Source organism: Cervus elaphus, chromosome 1 (assembly GCF_910594005.1).
Source record: "Cervus elaphus chromosome 1, mCerEla1.1, whole genome shotgun sequence".
Taxonomy (NCBI): Eukaryota; Metazoa; Chordata; class Mammalia; order Artiodactyla; family Cervidae; genus Cervus; species Cervus elaphus.
In genome coordinates, this window is record NC_057815.1 from 60475594 (window position 1) to 60492186 (window position 16593).

The 16593-nt window shown below is 41.0% G+C and overlaps 2 protein-coding genes and 1 pseudogene across 3 annotated transcripts in view; 2 read left to right on the forward strand and 1 right to left on the reverse strand.

Annotated features, from left to right (window-relative positions):
* The window catches only part of LOC122694965 (interferon-induced very large GTPase 1-like), a 1416129-nt gene that overhangs the window by 707843 nt on the left and 691693 nt on the right, over positions 1-16593 (forward strand). The gene's annotated exons all lie outside the window — the stretch shown is intronic.
* The window catches only part of LOC122695260 (zinc finger protein 215-like), a 462760-nt gene that overhangs the window by 347119 nt on the left and 99048 nt on the right, over positions 1-16593 (reverse strand). The window lies entirely within an intron of this gene.
* The window catches only part of LOC122694949, a 51419-nt pseudogene continuing 51251 nt past the window's right edge, over positions 16426-16593 (forward strand). Inside the window, exon 1 of the transcript XR_006341284.1 lies at positions 16426-16519. The product of XR_006341284.1 is annotated as an interferon-induced very large GTPase 1-like (transcript). The remainder of the gene's footprint in view (positions 16520-16593) is intronic.

Here is a 16593-nt window from a genome sequence, read left to right on the forward strand (position 1 = left end):
CCACAGACTGGTTGGCTTAAAATAACAGAAATTCATTGCCTCAGGTTCCTGGAGGCTAGAAGTTCAAAATCAAGGTGTTAGCAGAGTCATCCTTCATCTGAAACCTGTAGGGAAGAATCTTCATTTGCCTCTTCAGTTTTTTTTGGTGATGTGTTGACAAAATTTGGCATTCTTGAACTTGCAGTTACAGCAACTCAATCTCTGCCTCCGTCATTACGTGGTACTTCCCCCTGTGGGTCTCTTTCTCCTCTTCTTACAAGGATACCAGTTATATTCGATTAAGGGCCACCCTGCCCAAATAGGACCACATCTCACCTAATTACATCTGGAATCACCCTATTTCCAAATAAAGTCACATTCTGAGCAACAGGGAGTGAAAATTTATTAACATATCTTTTAGGGGACACAATTCAACCCATTAAACTGGGCTTAACCATTAAGGCTCAAGGCAGATAGTGACAGCAAAGTTGTGAGTTTGGGGATATCCTGAGAAGTAAAGGGATCTTGCCAAGATAAACAGAGTTCTGGGGCCCCTTCTCCACCTACACAGGTAAAAGCATTGAAGGCAGGAGGACAGAAAGTTTTTCTTGACATGTTTGGTAAGCCTGACCCCTCCTAGATCACCTGACCACTCCTAGTCTTCATGATCTAGTCTGCAGGAACAGTTTCTAATAAATATTTATCATTTCAACAATATATACTTCCCAAGGTAGCTAGAAATGATATTTATAACAATTTAAAGTGGCTATTTCTCAACACCATTCAAAGACACGACTTCCTCTTATTTCAAACATGTCTCTGAATCATACTGTTGAATAGGTTGCTTTTTGGATATTTTCCTGTATGTGCTGATTCCATGCATAGGATACAGATTCAACTGTTTTCTACTTCAGACCATGGCTCAACTTACATTAGTCTGTTCCTGACCTGGTTTCCTGTTCTTCTTGTTTTTTTCTCCAAGTCTCTGTGTATACATATTTCTTAAATAATCAGTACAAACATAAAGCAGTCATTTGAGATAAACTTCTTAGCATTCAGCCATGAATCTTTGCTTTCCTATGTGACTTTAATTCCTGTTTAAATTTTTCTTCTTTTCCTGAGAATGATGAAATATCATCAAAGAGAACTTCTTGAAGAGAGAGGACAATCTTGTTTAATGAAGGAAAGTTCCATTGAACTCAGGAATTTCCAATCATACATCTCTTATGAATAGTCACTTAGAGTTGGATGCTCCCCTGAGATCAACAATTAAAAACTTTCAAATGTGAATTTTTAAAAAGTTAGGCTTTTAGTAACCAAATGAATTGATGTAGTTTAGATAAATGGGAGAAATATCAACAACCTCAGATATACAATAATAACACACTAATGGCAGAAAGTGAAGAGGAACTAAAAAGCCTCCTGATGAAAGTGAAAAAGGAGAGTGAAAAAGCCGGCTTAAAATTCAACATTCAAAAAACCTAGGCTCATGACATTCAGTCCCATCACTTCATGGCAAATAAATGGAGACAAAATGGAAACAGTAACAGAATTTATTTTCTTGGGCTCCAAAATCACTGCAGATGGTGACTGCAGCCATGAAATTAAAAGATGCTTGCTCCTTGTCAGAAAAACTATGGCAAACCTAACAACATATTCAAAAGCAGTGACATACTTGCCAACAAATATCCATATAGTCAAAGCTATGGTTTTTCAGTAGTCATGTATGGATGTGAGAGTTGGACCGTAAAGAAAGGTGAGCACCAAAGAACTAATGCTTTCAAATAGTGGTGTGGGAGAAGACTCTTGAGAGTCCCTTGGACAGCAAGGAGATCAAACCAGTCAATCCTAAAGGAAATCAATTCTGAATGTTCATTGGAAGGACTGATGTTGAAACTGAAGCTCCAATATTTTGGCAACCTGATGCAAAGAGCTTACTCTTTGGAAAAGACCCTGATGCTGGAAAAGACTGAGGGTAGGAGGAGAAGGTAGTGAGAGAGAATGAGATGATTAGAGAGTATCACTGACTCAGTGCACATGAGTTTGAGCAAGCTCTGGGAGATGACGAAGGACAGGCAAGCCTGGCATGCTGTAGCCCATGGGGTTGCAAAGATTCAGACATGACTTAGCCACTGAACAGCAAGAAGGTAAACTCCAGAAATTATGGTAGATTAGCAGATAGTAGATAGCCCCCCCATAAGTAGATACACAAAGGCCATTAGTAGGTACACTAAGCCCATATACTGATTTAAAGAAAAAGAAGCCAAAGTTTTTTGTTTTGTTTTGCTGTTTTTAATTTTTGGCTGTGCTGGGTCCTAATTACCATGTAAGGCCTTTCTCTAGCTTTCTCTAGTTGTGATGAGTGGGAGCTACTCTTCCTTTTGGTGCCTGGGCTTCTCATTGCAGTGGTTTCTCTTGTTGCAGAGCATAACCTCTAGGCACATGGTCTTTAGTAGCTGCAGCATGTGGGCTCAGTTGCAGCTTGTGGGAATGGTTGTCCTGAGGCATGTGGCATCTTTCCAGACCAGGGATAGAATCCATGTCCCCTGTACCAGCATGCAGGTTCTTAACCACTGGACCACCACGGAAGTCCTGAAGCCAAAGTTTAAAACTCACTACAACTGAGAAGATTCCATGGAAGAAAAAAGCAGAAGTAAATGGAAAATAGGAAAACAGTGTATTAGAGCTCATTATGATAGAGAACTGGAGGAGGACATGGCAACCCACTCCAGTATTCTTGCCTGGAGAATCCCCATGGACAGAGGAGCCTGGCAAGCTACCATCCACAGGGTCACAAAGAATCGGACATGACTGAATGACTAACAACACACACACATTATAGAGACCACCATGACAGAAGACTGTAAAGCCCAGGGAAGAAATTTTGGTTGCCACAGGAATGTGTCTCTTTAATACAATTTAGCATGATGCTAAGAATAAACCTGACTAGCATCAGGAACTGAACTTGGAGGAAATACTACAAGAGGTCCAGTCCAAAGTAGACAATTGGCAGATTCAGAGTGTATGTTCTAAATAGATGGCCTGGATTGCTGTGAGGATTTTAGCACTTGCCCCATCATCTTCCACTCTTTAAAGTGCCCCATTTTAAAAGCAAAAAGTATGTGGTCACCATAGTGTTATGGGGCTGAAAATCAAGACTGTAGTGGAGCTGTCCTGTGTCTACTTAGTTAAATTGAAACTACATTCTCTAGAACTTCCTTCCTTGTGTTATTAATAGTTCAGTTCAGTTCAGTTCAGTTCAGTCACTCAGTCGTGTCTGACTCTCTGACACCCCATGGACTGCTGCATGCCAGGCCTCCCTGTCCATCACCAACTCCTGAGCTTACTCAAACTCATGTCCATTGAGCTGGTGATGCCATCCAACCATCTCATCCTCTGTCGTCCCCTTCTCCTCCTGCCTTCAATCTTTCCCAGCATCAAGGTCTTTTCAAATGAGTCAGCTCCTCGCATCAAGTGCCCAAAGTATTGTAGTTTCAGCTTCATCATCAGTCCTTCCAATGAATATTCAGGACTGATTTCCTTTAGAATGGACTGATTGGATCTCCTTGCAGTCCAAGGGACTCTCAAGAGTCTTCTCCAACACCATAGTTCAAAAGCATCAATTCTTTGGGAATCAGCTTTCTTTATAGTCCACCTCTCACATCCATACATGACTACTGGAAAAACCATATCTTTGACTAGACGGACCTTTGTTGGCACAGTAATGTCTCTGCTCTTTAATAAGCTGTCTAGGTTAGTCATAGCTTTTCTGCCAACGAGCAAGTGCCTTTTAATTTCATGGCTGCACTCACCATCTTCATTAATGGTTCAAGGTTAGTGTAAACCACAGAGATATTTTGTGTGAGATTTAGAAGGTAGAGCTGAAGCAGTAGGTATATTCTTTGTATTCTTCTTCCACGTAGGAAGCTGGTTAGGGACACTATCTCAACTCACAGATGTTGTCACTGACTCACCTTGTAGATGTGGGGCAGTGGTTCAGTTGACAACTCCATCAGCTCCCATCCAGCTCCCCTGCTTCATCTTCACTGACTCATGAGCCAGGTAGAAGTTTAATATTGTGACCAAGGGCACCAGCTTCTTTTGTAGACTACCTGAATTATCAAAGTCAGGTAATTGGATGATTGGAGGCTGTAAAGGACCAAAACAGTCTATAGCTCATCCTCATGGATTCCAGTTTGTCATTATCCTCCCCCATGTCATATTTATCTTTCCTCCCCAAGTGCCTGTCCCCATGACTTAGGCCCACCACTAATCACAGAGGCAATAGTCATACTGCTTCATGAAATCAAACCCCTATAATAAATCCCATATTCCAAATTATTCAAAGTAACAGTTTTCTTCTACATAGAACTCTGATACAGTTCTTGATGGAGAAAACAATAATTTACATATAAATTGACCAGTGAAGCCAAGGAGTCATTTAGAGTGAGAGGACGAAGTAGATGAGGAAGGTGGTACAACAATGCCATAATGAGTTACAGTATGCATGTCTGCATAAGGTTTGTTGAGCCTGCAAAACCAACAGAGAAGTGCATCCAGGTTTGCAAAGGAGGGAAACTAGCAAAGTGCTCTGTCATGAATGTCAAGAAGCAAGAACACTGTCACAGGCTCTGTTAAAAACAAGACAGTAGGCCCCAAATTGAGTCATTCATGCTAACGCTACACAGCAAACTGAGACAATTATAGTTTTGGCTTTCCCAAAAGTTAGTCTAATACCAGTCAATCAGCAATTGCCTGATCAGCAGGGGTTAGACAATCTACCTGATAAATTCTACCCATTCTCTATAAGGAAACTAACCTTCTAATAACCGATCTGCTTTTTTACCTGGTTCAGCTTTCTTTTTCCTTTTCCCCTCTGTCTATGAAATTACTTCACTGTATAGCCCTTCAGAGACCCTTCTGTCTACTAGACTGGACTCTGACTGGTACATGATTCATTGAACAAAGTGAAAGAGATTTTAAATAATTTACTCAGTTGAATTTTGTTTTTAAGTCTCCTAAGGGTAGTGCATTCCCACCTTTTTCAGAATTTTCCACAGTTTATTGTGATCCACACAGTCAAAGGTATTGGCATAGTCAATAAAGCAGAAATAGATGTTTTTCTGGAACTCTCTTGCTTTTTCGATCATCCAGCAGATGTTGGCAATTTGGTCTCTGGTTCCTCTGCCTTTTCTAAAGCCATCTTGAACATCTGGAAGTTCACGGTTCACATATTGCTGAAGCCTGGCTTGGAGAAAGTGAAGAGGAACTAAAAAGCCTCTTGATGAAAGTGCAAGAGGAGAGTGAAACAGCTGACTTAAAGCTGAACATTCAGAAAACTAAGATCACGGCATCTGGTCCCATCACTTCATGGGAAATAGATTGGGAAACAGTGGAAACAGTGTCAGACTTTATTTTGGGGGGGCTCCAAAATCACTGCAGATGGTGATTGCAGCCATGAAATTAAAAGATGCTTACTCCTTGGAAGGAAAGTTATGACCAACCTAGATAGCATATTAAAAAGCAGAGACATTACTTTACCAACAAAGGTCCAACTAGTCAAGGCTATTGTTTTTCCGTGGTCATGTATGGATGTGAGAGTTGGACTGTGAAGAATGCTGAGCACCAAAAAATTGATGCTTTTGAACTGTGGTGTTGGAGAAGACTCTTGAGAGTCCCTTGGACTGCAAGGAGATCCAACCAGTCCATCCTAAAGGAGATCAGTCCTGGGTGTTCGTTGGAAGGATTAATGCTGAAGCTGAAACTCCAGTACGTTGGCCACCTCATGCAAAGAGTTGACTCATTGGAAAAGACCCTGATGCTGGGAGGGATTGGGGGCAGGAGGAGACGGGGGCAACAGAGGATGAGATGGCTCGATGGCATCACTGACTCAAGGGACATGTGTTCGGGTAAACTCCGGGAGTTTGTGATGGACAGGGAGGCCTGGCATGCTGTGATTCATGGGGTCGCAAAGAGTCGGACATGACTGAGTGCCTTAACTGAACTGAAGCAGAAACACAGTCTATCTCTTCAATAGAATTTAATAAGAAATTAAGAAAAATGACACAACTCCTTGTACATCTACATAGAAAAATTTGAACACACATTAATTAGACAAAACAAGGTACAAATCACTGTCTATAATATGATCCAATTTTAGTAAAATAAAGAAACTATTACTATTACATATGTTCAATAACCATGGAGGTACATTCTGTGTTCTAGCTACTATTATAAAAGTTAGTGACTCAAGTGTTAAAGAAAGAGATAAAGTCATTATTTTTATAAAGTTTCTAGTAGAAAGAGACAATAAATAAACAAGGATGTAAATAATATGTTCAATTCAGTTCAGCTGCCCAGTCATGTTTGACTCTTTGTGATAGCATGGAATGCAGCATGCCAGGCTTCCCATCCATCCATCACCAACTCCCAGACCTTGCTCAAACTCATTTTCATCGAGTTGGTGATGCCATCCAACAATCTCATCCTCTGTCGTCCCCTTCTCTTCCTGTCTTCAGTCTTTCCCAGCATCAGGGTCTTTTCCAATGAGTCAGTTCTTCGCATCAGGTGGCCAAAGTACTGGAGCTTCAGCTACAGCATCAGTCCTTCCAATGAATATTCAGGACTGATTTCCTTTAAGATTGACTGGTTTGATCTCCCTGCAGTTCAAGGAACTCTCAAGAGTCTTCTCCACCACCACAATTCAAAAGTGTCAGTTCTTTGGTGCTCAGTTTTCTTGAGCTGAGCTTGAGTCCAACTCTCACATCCATACATGACTACTGGTAAAACCATAGCTTTGGTTGGACCTTTGGTTAGACCAACAAAGGATGGACCTTTGTTGACAAAGTAATGTCTCTGCTTTTTCATGTGCTGTATGGGCTGGTCATAGGTTTTCTTCCAAGGAGTGAGCGTCTTTTAATTTCATGGATGCAGTCACCATCTGCAGTGATTTTGGAGCCCAAGAAAATAAGTCTGTCACTGTTTCCATTTTTCCCCATCTATGTCCATGAAGTGATAGGACCAGATGCTATGATCTTAGTTTTTGGAATGTTGAGTATTAAACCAGCTTTTTCACTCAACTCATTCATTTTTAGCAAGAGGCTCTTTAGTTCCTCTTTGCTTTCTGCCATAAGGGTGGTGTCATCTGCATATCTGAGGCTATTGATATTTCTCCCGACAATCTTGATTCCAGCTTGTGCTTCATTCAGCCTAGCATTTCTCATGATTTTCTCTACACATAAGTTAAATAAGCAGGATTACAATATACAGACTTGACATACTCCTTTCCCAATTTGGAACCAGTTCATGTTCCATGTCCAGTTCTAGCTGTTGCTTTTGACCTGTGTACAGGTTTCTCAGGAGTCAGGTAAAGCAGTCTGGTATTCCTATCTGTTAAAGAATTTTCCACAGTTTGTTGTGATCTACATAGTCAAAGGCTTTGGTGTAATCAATAAAGCAGAAGTAGATGTTCTTCTGGAATTCTCTTGCTTTTTCTTTGATTGGCAATTTGATCTCTGGTTCCTCTGCCTTTTCTAAATCCAGCTTGAACATCTGGAAGGTCTCGGTTCATATATTGTTGTAGCCTAGATTGGAGAATTTTAAGCATTACTTTGCTAGCTTGTGAGTTGAGTGCAATTGTGCGATAGTTTGAACATTCTTTGGCATTGACTTTCTTTGGGATTGGAATGAAAACTGACCTTTTCCAGTCCTGTGGCCACTGCTGAATTTTCCAAATTTGCTGGCACATTGAGTGCAGCACTTCAATAACATCATCTTCTAGGATTTGAAATAGTTTACTTAGAATTTCATCACCTTCACTAGTCGTGTTCGTAGGATGCTTCCTAAGGCCTACTTGACCGCACGCCAAGATGTCTGGCTCTAGGTGAGTGATCACAACATCATGGTTATCTGGGTCATGAAGATCTTTTTTGTATAGTTCTTCTGTGTATTCTTGTCACCTGTTCTCAATATCTTCAGCTTCTGTTAGGTCCATTCTGTTTCTGTCCTTTATTGTGCTTATCTTTGCATGAAATGTCCCCTTGGTATCTCTAATCTTCTTTAAGAGATCTCTAGTCATTCCCATTCTATTGTTTTCCTCTATTTCTTTGCCCTGATCACTTAGGAAGGCTTTCTGATTTCTCCTTGCTATTCTTGGGAACTCTGCATTCAAATGGGTCTTTCTTTCCTTTTGTCCTTTGCCTTTCGCGTCTCTTCTTTTCTCAGCTATTTGTAAGGCCTCCTCAGACAACCATTTTGCCTTTTTGCATTTCTTTTTTTCCTTGGGGATGGTCTTCATCACTGCCTTCTGTACAATGTCACAAACCTCTGTCCATAGTTCTCAGGCACTCTATCAGATATAATCCTTTGAATCTATTTGTCACTTCCACTGTATAATTGTAAGGGATTTGATTTAGGTCATAAATGGTATGTTAGATGATGGCAAATGTTAAGAAGAAAAAATATAGGAAAATAAAGAAGGTAATGAGTGCTGGGCATACAAGACTGCTATTTAATATAGGGTCATCAGGAAATACTTTCCCAGGTACAGTGAAATATGAGCAGAATTCTGAAGAAAGGGATGGAAACAATAAATTTTTTTTCAGATAGAGCAAGAGCAAAGACTGCAAGATGGAAGCAGATGAGGTCTAATAAAGAAGCCAGTATAGTTGCAGTTTTGTGCTTGTCAGATCAAATTGATATAAAGGCTTGTGGGACATTGTAGGACTTGCTACTTTTGCTAAGAGAGAGATGAAAAGCTCTTCAAGATTTATAAGCAGAGGAATGACATCTTACTTTTGATTTGAAAGGGTCATTCTCTCATTAAAATGTTCATACTGTGTGAATAGACAAAGAAAATGAGGTAGAGTACAATGAAAATGACAATTCATGGGAATAAGTTAGAAGACTATTGCAACAATTCAGAAAAGAGCTGATAGCAGCTTATATTAGGATAGCACTTAGTGCTACACATGGTCTGTGGCCTAATCCAGGATATATTTTAATAGTAGAACCAATAAGATTTGCTTGAATTGAATTAATATCCCAGACATCCCAACATGTCTGGGATAATTAGTTTGAGGGTTCACAAATATTCCCCTAAAATGGTATCCCAAATTACATCAACTCCAATTCTCTATTTGACCAAATTAGCAAAAATCCTGGATCTACTTCCCCCTCATATCTGACCCCAAACCTGAGGGATACCTTTAGTAATTAGTAATCTCTTCTAAAGATTTCAATATTCATGAGTAGTACCAGAATGCAACTGAATCCCTTTCAGGGCCAGCAAAATCCGCAACTGCTCCCATATTATCGGGAGCTCTTCCCTAAGTCCATTCTTAGCATTTCCATGGTGGCCACTCTGAATTAAGCTTCTGACTTAATTTCCCTTTGCATTCTTCCTGGTTATTCTGAAAATCCCTCCGGTTCTTCTGAAATGGGGGCCACCTTATATCCCCAACCACTATAAATTTTCTACATATGCTCTTCTAGATTCATATTGATAAATATTTACTCTAGATTCTAAAGTATTCAATATCATCAATTGTAAAACCTATTTTAATGTCTAGAAAGGCATAGTAAATTCTCCCCTTGGCTTGGTGATGGAAGATTCCTTGAATTCCATCTTCTGCTTTGCACAGTGTGAAAGTGAAAGTAGGTCGCTCAGTCATGTCCAACTCTTTGCAACCCATGGACTGTAGCCTGCCAGGCTCCTTTGTCCATGGAATTCTCCAGGCAAGAATACTGAAGTAGGTAGCCATTCCCTTCTCCAGGGATCTTCCTGAGCCAGGGATCGAACCCAGGGCTCCTGCACTGCAAGTGGATTCTTTACTGTCTGAGACACCTTCAGTTTTGCATAATTAGTTTCAGTATCTCCATCTAAGACTGAGATGGAGTTTACACTGGAGATTCCTTTAAGCAGAACTTAAATGGGAAGAAGAGATGGAAAGAACTAATATTTTGAGCCCCTACCTCAGGTTAAGCCCTGGAATTCTCATTTCATTAACACAATGAAAAGTAGCAAGAAGAAATGTTACTGAACGTTTACAAACTTGAGTCCACTAGCACGTGTAAAGCCAATCTACTGACACCAAGTTTTGGTGAAGGAAAGTGAAAGAGAAAGTCATTCAGTCCTATCCCACTCCTTGTGGAATATAACCAAGGAATTCTCTAGGCCAGAATACTGGCGTGGGTAGCTGTTCACTTCTCCCAGGGATTTCCCCAGCCCAGGAATTGAACCCAAGTCTCCCTCGTTGCAGGCTGATTCTTTACTAGCTGAGCCACCAAGGAAGCCCAAGAATACTGAGTGGGTAAACTTTCCCTTCTCCAGGGGATCTTTCCGACCCAGGACTGAACTGGGGTCTCCTACATTGCAGGCAGATTCTTCACCAGCTGAACTACAGAACATGCTGCATTTATTACAGGGCCATGCAAGGAGTCATATGGGCTCAAAAGGTCCAGAGTCCCCAGTAGATTTCAGAAAAGACTTTTTTTTGTTTTTAAAAAAAAGCAAAGTGAGGGAGAGAATCACAGGTGTGTGATCAGCTTGTGCATAATTCTCTGATTAGCTGATGGTGATATAACAAGTTTGTGTCATAGGGGTCACCATCAATCCTCAGACTCCAATCAGTCTGGGGGCCATCTTCTCATAGTTCTAATGCATTTAACTTCTTACATCTGGTGGAGGTTTTCTAGTATTTGCAAAACAACTCAGGAAGTTGTATCAGACACCATTATCTATGTACTTCAGGAAGGAACTAAAGATCCTGTAACTTTGCTATATCGCTGATCTGTTGTTTAAATTGTTACTAGTTATCCTGGCCCAGCTGGTATTTTTAGTTACTACAAATTCACAGTGTTTAAATCAAGCCTTGAGCCAGCCTTTTGTAACTCAGGGGAGACCTGGGAGACTAAAGCTTTTCTACAAAGAGGCAGATGGAGCACATGGCAGGGTGGGCCCTTTGGTTTTGGGAAAGCCCTACAGGGTCCAACTTAGTTACTGAAAAACGGAGAAAGGTTAAATGAGTGACCAAAGTCTGCGTAATTAGAAAGTAACAACAATGCAGTTCAGGTCCACTTTCATGTAAATACATACCTTTAAGGAGACTAGTACTGATAGCCATTCCTAAACTTGATAAATCAGCCCAAATTCTTGTATCCCTGTCATCTGCAAGGATAATGCCACCTAAATATTCACTTAGAAATTCATGTTTCCTAAAGGGAGTAGACTGGAAGCAGGATCAGACAGCAGAAGCAGGTAAATCTCAGGGTTCACAGGAGAAGAGGACGCTCTTCCTTTCTACCTATACCTAGCGTTAGCAAAGCCCTGCTGGTTGCAGCTGGGCACTGCCCTGAGAGGTTGGGGGAGAAGCCCACTCAAGGCAGGATCTGATGCCTCTCTTTCCCTGTGAAATATTGTTATTTTCAATAAGAAATATATAAGTAATCTTTGTCCCAGTTCATAAAACAGATTCTTGAAATGCTTATAAATTCCTAGGTAGTAAGAATGATAGAAGCACTTTTGTTCTAATGAGGCAAGTCTGGATGGGCCCCTGGATGGGAAATGGCCACCAGAAAGACAAAGCCATGATTAGATGTTTCATGTTTTCAGGCGTATACTTCCCATTCTCCAGAGAGGGACTGAAAATTAATAACAGATAAATCCTGTGTGAGAAAGCCTACATAAAATCCCAAGAGCATGGGGGTTGGAGAGCTTTCAGTTTGGTGAACACATCCACATATATCAAAAGAGGGATGGACCCCTACCCCACAGGGACAGAACCCACCCAGACCTCAACCTATGTATCTCTTCATCTGTCTGTTCATCTGTATCCTTTATCAGATTCTCTACTCAACTAGCAAACATGTCTTCCCTGAGTTTTAGAAGTTTCTTTAGCAAGTACATCAAACCTGAAAAGGCGGCTTTTGGGAACTTCTGATTTATAGTCAAGTTATACAGAAGTTGTGGGTAATCTGGGGATCTACTGCCTGAAATTGACATGTGAAGCCAGTGGCAGTCTCCTGGGAGCCCTTAAACTGTGGGGCCTGACAGTACATCCAGAAAGATCCATAGTGTCAGAGTCTAGTTAAATTGTAAGACACCAGGCTAGTGCTGCAGAATTGCTTGTTGTGGGGAAAGCCCCACACACATCTGGTGATGAAACAAAGGAAAACTGTTTTTTGTTTTTTCTAAAACAGCTAGGTTGTCTGATTTTTTCCTCCTCTTCTTCTGCTCTTTTGATGGGACACAGTGCAGGTGACCCAACAGGTGCCACTTCGGGGTGTAGATTGTTTCAACCTGAAAGTAAGGAAGGTCCAAAAGACTCAGAAAGAAACTTTGAACTTCTACCTAACTGCCTAAGAGAACAGAATATAGAGCCTGTTCCAGGAGGGAGATACCACTATAGATAACTATACAACACTGTATATAACTATAGTATACTATGAACTAGGTGTGCTAAACAGGGAGGAACTTAGCAAGGCCAGTTTGATTGAAGTCCTCTCTGAGTCGTATTCTCTCTAGATTGAGCACCGAACATTGGTTTAACAAACATTAAATCTCTCTGTTTTCCTGTGAATTACTTTACTTCCCTTTGAAGTCCCAGACTCCAACCTCTTTCTGCTTAGTCCACTATGACTTATAAATGTACCTTACCCTGCCTTACTATTTTTCATTTTTTTTTCATTTATTTTTATTAGTAGGAGGCTAATTACTTTACATTATTGTAGTGGGTTTTGTCATACATTGACATGAATCAGCCATGGAGTTACATGTATTCCCCATCCCAATCCCCCCTCCCACCTCCCTCTCTACCCAATCCCTCTGAGTCTTCCCAGTGCACCAGGCCCGAGCACTTGTCTCATGCATCCAACCTGGGCTGGTGATCTGTTTCACCATTGATAATATACATGTTTCGATGCTGTTCTCTCGAAACATCCCACCCTTGCCTTCTCCCACAGAGTCCAAAAGTCTGTTCTGTACATCTGTGTCTCTTTTTCTGTTTTGCATATAGGGTTATCATTACCATCTTTCTAAATTCCATATATATGTGTTAGTATGCTGTAATGTTCTTTATCTTTCTGGCTTACTTCACTCTGTATAATGGGCTCCAGTTTCATCCATCTCATTAGAACTGATTCAAATGAATTCTTTTTAATGGCTGAGTAATATTCCATGGTGTATATGTACCACAGCTTCCTTATCCATTCTTCTGCTGATGGGCATCTTGGTTGCTTCCATGTCCTGGCTATCATAAACAGTGCTGCGATGAACCTTGGGGTGTCCGTGTCTCTTTCAGATCTGGTTTCCTCGGTGTGTATGCCCAGAAGTGGGATGGCTGGGTCATATGGCAGGTCTATTTCCAGTTTTTAAAGAAATCTCCACACTGTTCTCCATAGCGGCTGTACTAGTTTGCATTCCCACCAACAGTGTAAGAGGGTTCCCTTTTCTCCACACCCTCTCCAGCATTTATTGCCTGTAGACTTTTGGATAGCAGCCGTTTCTCCAAAGAAGACATACAGATGGCTAACAAACACATGAAAAATGCTCAACCTCACTCATCATCAGAGAAATGCAAATCAAAACCCCAATGAGGTACCATTACACGCCAGTCAGGATGGCTGCTGCCTTATTATTTTTCAAATTACTCATGCCTATGTTAATTCTCCAGACATATGTGTTAAACTTATTTCCTACTGTGAATGTCTTATGTCATTTTAATTATTTGACTAGCCAAAAGAAATAAAAGGGGGAAAAGCAAAATACCACCCCCCCCCCTTTTTTGTTGGCAAGTATCACCCACCTGATTTCAGAAGAAGCCAACAGAGTCCCTTAATGGACATATTCTCTTAGTCAAAGAAGAGCCAATTAGAAGGAAAGAATCAGGGGAGAATGTCAGACAAGAGAGACCCAGTGATCTCAGCTGCCCTTTTCTCTGTAATCAGTGGGTTACAAATGGATTGGTTCATGCCAGGATGTTTAGCTGAAGCTAAAAGAAGGGCTGAAATTCGGGTGAAGCAAGTGAGGCACCCAAACCACAATATTTAAATCTCTCTCACTCACAAGTTCCCTTGTACCTTAAACTCTTCTCTTGCTTCACCCTAATTCCAGCCCTGGATGCTTGGCTCTCTCTAGTATCACTGTGGAGGACTGGGTGATTTCCTTTTTGCTCAGTTTATTCAGAATAAGGCTATAATTTTTCAAAGAGAATATAAGTTAAAAACTGGCAATAAAAAAAGAAACAAAAGAGCCCGGAGAAAACATCTTTCAAAAAACAGTCACAGGTCATTTAACCAAAGTTCATGTTAAAAACAAATATTTCCTGGAATTGAGCGAAAAGTGAAAAAGAAAGCAAAAGTCTGTTTTCTGTTTTGGGCATTGACACGGAGTAATGGCAGGTAAATGTGTGGTGAAATAAACTTGTTTTCAAATCTGATTTTATTCTAAGGGATTGCTTTTACTCCTTCATTAATTTATACATTTACTGAAATCTTACCATGTACAGAAAATTTACTCACTCCGTGAGAGAATCTGAGGTACATCAGACAGACTCTGTGACCTCTAGACCCAAAGCATAGCAACAGAGAAGACATGGGCACTGACGCAAAGCCCAGCACAAGAATCGCAAAGACACGCAGATAACAGAAATACTCAGAGGTGCAGATTGAACAGTGGAAGGAACTCTGCCGCTAAAGACACGTCCCTTGATATTTCTTCTTCTGACAGATTTGATCATCAAAACAATTGTGTGCTGAGGAAAAGAATTCATACGTGAACGTCCACTTCAGGCCAAGCACTGGGTGAGATTAACCTCCCTCATTTTATCCTCATTAATAATATGCGAGTGGATGGTGCTACTGACGCAAATTCATTCCACTGCTCGACGGCTCCTCCTTACTTAGGTCACCCTCTCCACACTCATAGCAAATATAGCTAGGAACTGCTGGATCCTGGACTCCAACTAATGGCTGACATTGAAACTCTGGTCTACTAGAAAACACTTTCATTCCTATTCTAAGAGTAGGAAAAGGGAAGTCTTATTGGAAGGGTACCATTCCAGCCCTTCTTATCCCTTCCTTGTGTCTCATGTCACTCACTGAAATAGCTGTTAATATTCTCACATATAACTGGAGACCCAGGCTCAAACAGACCAATCATTTTCTTGTTCAATCATGACATTTTGTTCATCTCTATGGTTCATGCACTACGTGTGGGATACAAAGATGAATAAGACAGATCCCCCACACCTGGGAGGAACACAGGGAGGGGGAGGTCTGCGGTTGGGGAGACACGAGTGGACAAGCACAGTGAGAGAGCAGCGCACTGACAGGAGCGTCGGCAGTGGGGTCAGCGCTCTGGGCGCACACCCGGCCAGCTCAGTGAGGTCCCGGCAGGGGAGACGCACAGGTGCCCTGGGGGTGGAAGGGGAAACATGAGATGGCGTGGGGAGACTTTCTAGAGGTCCTGGGAAAATGAGTATGAGGTTCCCCTCCAAGAAGACATGTGCAGACACATACAGCTTAAAACAGAGGAACAATGAAGCAGCCAGTACTGTTTACAAGCAAAATCATAATGAATTAAATCATGGGGTAAGATAATAATGAAACAAAATGCTTTACATGAGATATGTAAGGGAAAACAGATTTTTAACATTACTCAAAATCTCTGCTTCCCTTGTAGCTCAGTCAATGAATCTGTCTGCAATGCAGGAGACCTGGATTCAATTCCTTGGTTGGGAAGATCCCCTGGAGAAGGAAATGACAACGCACTCCAGTATTCTTGCCTGGAGAACCCCATGGACAGAGGAGCCTGCCAGGCTACAGTCTATGGGGTTGCAAAAGTCAGACATGACTTAGCAACTAAACTACTACAAAAGCTCTAATATAAAACTAGAGAACAGTAAAATTCTCTTTCTCACTATAAACACACAGTATGCTTTTAAGAATTTAGCTCATGGTAGTGTTGAATCATCCACATCAGCTAATACAATTTTGAAACTTTGTTAATTTTCAAATCAGTCACACAGCGAGAACAGTAAAGCAGTTAAAGCAAGTTCCCTGAGGAAGACATTCTAATGTGCCCTTGTCTCTTTTCTGAAATTCTTTCCCTATCCTGTTTCTCCCATGTTCTTTATCTGGTGCTCACCCCAGGCCACCGTAAATAAACATGCACACACACCGCTCCCCCTGAACATTATTCTTCCATTTGCAATAACCTTAACACCCAGGAATCACAATGCAAACACAATTATAAATCACAATTATATAAATAAATATAAATCACAATTATGAATGAATGCATAAATAAATAAATGAGTAGACTTCCTTAAAATCAGCTGATCTTTTAAAAGGGGGGAAAAAAAAAACCTAAAGTGAAACCACTTTTTCACTTCCTGCTTGCCCTTTTACCATAGACGGAGCTGAAGTCTAGGCTGCAGATTTCAATAAGCAAACTGTTAGACTCGGGGAAGGAACCTGCTCTGCTTTCTCTCTAATCTCTCTGGAACAAACTGAAGACAGGAACTTGGCCTCAAGGAGACAGGTAAGTGAAGGAAAGGGAGAGAAATGGGTAGACAGAGAGATACAACAACATACTCAGAGATAAAAAAAAAAAAA